This window comes from Bos taurus, chromosome 13 (assembly GCF_002263795.3).
Source record: "Bos taurus isolate L1 Dominette 01449 registration number 42190680 breed Hereford chromosome 13, ARS-UCD2.0, whole genome shotgun sequence".
Taxonomy (NCBI): domain Eukaryota; kingdom Metazoa; phylum Chordata; class Mammalia; order Artiodactyla; family Bovidae; genus Bos; species Bos taurus.
The window spans coordinates 41,762,851-41,767,372 of record NC_037340.1 but is presented as its reverse complement, the minus strand read 5'-3'; the positions used below and the strand labels follow the sequence as shown (position 1 = coordinate 41,767,372).

At 42.9% G+C, this 4,522-nt stretch overlaps 1 non-coding gene across 1 annotated transcript; it reads right to left on the bottom strand.

Moving 5' to 3' along the window:
* Window positions 1-2,369: 2,369 nt before the first annotated feature.
* Window positions 2,370-2,441, bottom strand: TRNAS-GGA (transfer RNA serine (anticodon GGA)). Its single transcript has one exon. It is a non-coding gene; the product is annotated as a tRNA-Ser (tRNA).
* Window positions 2,442-4,522: the final 2,081 nt, after the last annotated feature.

The following is a 4,522-nucleotide window of genomic DNA, read 5'->3' as shown; positions in this document are numbered from 1 at the left end:
CATGCTGGGGAGACCATGTGGCAAGTGATGAGGGTGCCTCCAGCCACAGCCTGAAAGGAGGTGAGGACTCAGTCCAATGCTTCAGGAAGAACCCAGGAGCTTGGGAGCAGCCCTTCCCCAAGTGAGTCTTTGGATGGAAACCCAGGCCTGGTTGACACCTTGATTGGAGCCTAGGAGAGACCTTGAAGCACAGGACTCAGTTAAGCTATGCCTGGATTTCTGACCCATGGATGCCGAAAGGTAAGAAATATGTCTTGCTTTAAGGTGCTAAATGTGTGGTGATTTGTTCTGCAATAAGCAATTTACTAATCCAGTTCTCAGAGAAGGCAATGGCACCCTACTCCAGTACTCATGCCTGGAAAATCCCATGGACGGAGGAGCCTGGTAGGCTGCAGTCCATGGGGTCGCTAAGGGTCGGACACGACTGAAGCGACTTCACTTTCACTTTTCACTTACAGGCATTGGAGAAGGAAATGGCAACCTACTCCAGTGTTCTTGCCTGGAGAATCCCAGGGACAGGAGAGCCGGGTGGGCTGCCGTCTATGGGGTCACACAGAGTCAGACACGACTGAAGCAACTTAGCAGCAGCAGCAGCAGCAATCCAGTTCTTTGCATTAATAATAACTGACACTTACTATTCACTGAGCCATTGACATGATGCTCAGTCCCTCTAGTCTTTCTGCTCTGTCCCCAGCAGATAATGTTATTAGCACATCATAGGTGAGCACAACTGAAGATCAGCGGCTCTGTAATTAGGCTTCCCTCATGGCTTAGCTGGTAAAGAATCTGCCTACAGTGTGGGAGACCTGAGTTTGATCCCTGGGTTGGGAACATCCCCTGGAGAAGGGAACAGTTGCCCACTCCAGTATTCTGGCCTGGAGAATTCCATGGACTGAATAGTCCATGGCGTCGCAAAGAGTTGGATGTGACTGAGCCACTTTCACAATTGGCTCAAGACAAGTAATGAGTGTCAGAAGCAGGATTTGAGCAGAGATGCTAAGAACGCCATTCTGACTCTGGGGTCCACACTCACAACCACTCCTCTCTATGACCTTCTTCTGCTGATATAGCCCTTCTCCCTGCCTTGTTCTTCCCTCCTATGGTGTGGGATCCTTGGGACCAGGCTTGTAGGAGTTCATCACTTATTTATTGTGCCAGGCACAGTATCTGGCACACTTTAGGTCCCTGATTAATGTACGCTGAGTGGATGTCATGCTTTGTAAAAAATTTTTCTCCATGCGGATGTACTAAAGGTAGGCAGCTGAGTTCATTTCAAGGGGGTTTCTCAAATGTATATATCTAAAATATATATATTATATATATACATTTAAAAAGCAGTCGGCAGAAAATAAATTACATATTTAAAATAGAAAGATTCTTCCTCTGGTTGTTGCTGCTTCAGCAATATTGGCATGCTTAGTTTATGCCAATCATATAGAGAATGCTAATATTCTGAGACTTTTCTTTACACTAAAAGTGGATTAGTGCATTTGTATATAGTAAAGTGAAAGTGAAAGTCGCTCAGTCATGTCTGACTCTTTGTGACCCCATGGATTATACAGTCCATGGAATTCTCCAGGCCAGAATACTGCAGTGAGTGGCCTTTCCTTTCTCCAGGGGATCTTCCTAATCCAGGGATCAAACTCAGGTCTCCTGCATGGCAGGCAGATTCTTTACCAGCTGAGCCACAAGGGAAGCCCAAGAATACTGGAGTGGTTAGCCCATCCCTTCTCCAGTGATCTTCCAGACCCAGGAATCAACCCAGGGTCTCTTGCATTGAAGGCAAATTCTTTCCCAACTGAGCTATCAGGGAAGCCCATCTGTTTACAGAGCCATATTTTAAAGATAGAGCCATACTTTAAAGACAGGAGAAAATGGACCTTTCTCTGTGAATAGCAATCTATTCTCTTGGAAATGCTTTTGGCTTACAGAAACTTCACATACTGGAAGATTTAGTTGCCAAAATCATGATTTCCCTTTTTTTCCTAGGACTTCTTAGAGCATATATCTGGAGGATTGCAGCCAATGTTGGAATCTCACCATTGTCTCCAATGAGTAGAAGGAAGTACTGAAGGAGTGTAGCAGATGTGGCTGGTACACATCCACATCCTCCCATCCTCATCTCCTACAATGTGCAGACAGGATGCTGAGAACACCAACTGCAGGTACTTGAGAATCTTGGCCAATGGGCCATTTCTAGTTGCCTAAGCCTGCTCTGCCCCAACAGGAAGTGAAGAAGTGAAGTCGTTCAGTCGTGTCCGACTCTTTGCAACCCCATGGACTGTAGCCTACCAGGCTCCTCCCTCCATGGGATTGATTCTCCAGGCAAGAGTACTGGAGTGGGTTGCCATTTCCTTCTACAGGGGATCTTCCCGACCCAGGGATCGAACCTGGGTCTCCCGCATTCCAGGCAGACGCTTTAACCTCTGAGCCACCAGGGAAGTCCCCCGCAACGGGAGGGGCAAGAAATGCTAGAGAGTTAATATCTCCAGGAGAAGCCCTCAGGCGGTGACTGAGAGAAGCCAGTGAACCAACACTCCCTCTCCCTTGTTTCCTGGTTAGGACAGCTCTGGGATGCATCCTCCCTGCTCTCCCAGGTAGTCAGGGACTGAGCTCCAGCTGCTGTCCACAGCAATCTGCTCGATAAGGTTGTTGTTATCTTCCCTCCCTTTTGTTGATGTCCCTCCCCTGGTTCAATTTTCCATTCCCCAACTGATGTTTCCTGGTGTCACTCTCTAAATTAATTGCTTGCGCTTGAGTCCTTCTCTCAGTGAGAACTTCTGAGGGAACCGCTTAAAGACAGTGGACAAACTTCCAGTTAGTGCTAAGGCCTCCATCAGTGTTTTATGAAACAGGGAGATAAGCAGGTGGAGAGAAACTCATTTTGAATTCTCACTGCAAATGCATGAGGAGCTGCAGAAGAGAGAGAGCTATGAAACATTTCCTGAGCAGAGGACAAAGCCCGTCACTCTCAGGCATTCTGACTAGGATATGCCTGGCTTTTTCTGGGTGATCTAATAAATTGGACCTCCTACAAAATTGTATAATATACAAGAGCGAAGGGAGAGATAAAACCTCTAAAAGAGCTGTCTTCCAGAAGTAAGAGGAATGTAAAGGATAAAATGGACTCATTGTAACACTGAAACAGATTTCTGTTGACATTCTTTGAGAAACTGCTGAAAGCAAGACGTTTTCTGAGAAACAAAAATCACTGGAAATTTTAAAGTACTCAGGAGAATTAAGAGCACTCTGTCTGCTGAGAAGCCTGCCCAGCTCAACAAAAGACTTATTTAAGATCTAAGAGAAATATCTCCATCAATTATGTATTTGAACAGACAGGTCCTACACATTGCCTTGATAAAAATCAGTGTTCTTGAGGATCTTGATTTATCCTTGGGGGCCTCAGAGTCTTGACTGTGGCAGGGAAGCAGGGTTCTATCCAGCTTAGAAATCTTTGTGTTGCAATGTTTGGAAAGAGTTTCTTCTGCTTAAAATTTTATGTATCAGGACTCAAGTAGACTTGATAAAAATAATTGAGCAACTTATGAAACGTGGATGTTACATAAGAAATGATGATCTCAGATTGATAGTAGCAGGATCAGACTACTTCAAGTCCTTTTAGGTTTGTGGCAACTCTCCATCATCAGATGATGGTTATCAATTTTTGTAGAAATAAAGTATTTTTTAATTAAGTCATGTACATTGGTTTTTAGACATAATGCTATTGCACACTTAATAAGTTTCAGTGTAGTGTAAATACAATTTTAATAGGCATTGGGAAGCCAAAAGATTCCTGTGACTCCCTTTATAGTAATATTCACTTCATTGTGGTGGTCTGAAATTGAACCTGCAATTTTTCCGAGTCGGCCTAGAGAGAATTTGAACAACAGTCTAAGTAAATTGAACCTAACAGACTTATAAAAACAGTGCCTCACCAATATCAAAAAAGTACATTTTCCTCAAGTGCACATGGAGCCTTCTACAGTGTAGCCCATATGTCAGGCCACAGAGCATTTACTGAGCAGAGGACAAAGATTTAATAAACTTCAAAAGGCTGAAATCATAAACATATCTTTTCTGATCACAATAGAATGGAACTAGAGAACAGAAAAACCCACAAGCATGAAAATTAAACAAGACAATCTTAAATGACCAATAGTTCAAAAAGAAATCAATGAGAAATTTTTAAAAACAATAAGATAACAAATATGAAAACACAACATACCAAAACGTATAGGACATGGCAAAAGCAGACCTAAGAGGAAAATTTATAACTGCAATTATATATTAATTGGACACATATGTTCAATTATGTTAAACAAGAAGACACATCCAAACAAATAGCAAAACTTTATACCCTAAGAAACTAAAAAGGGGGAGCAAACAACTGCAAAATAGCAAAAGGAGACCAATAAAAACTATTATAACAGAGAAAAAGCAAAATAGAGACTGGAAAAAATCAATGAAAGCAGGAATTGATTCTCTGGAAAGAACAGCAAAACTGACAAATTGCTTAGTAGAT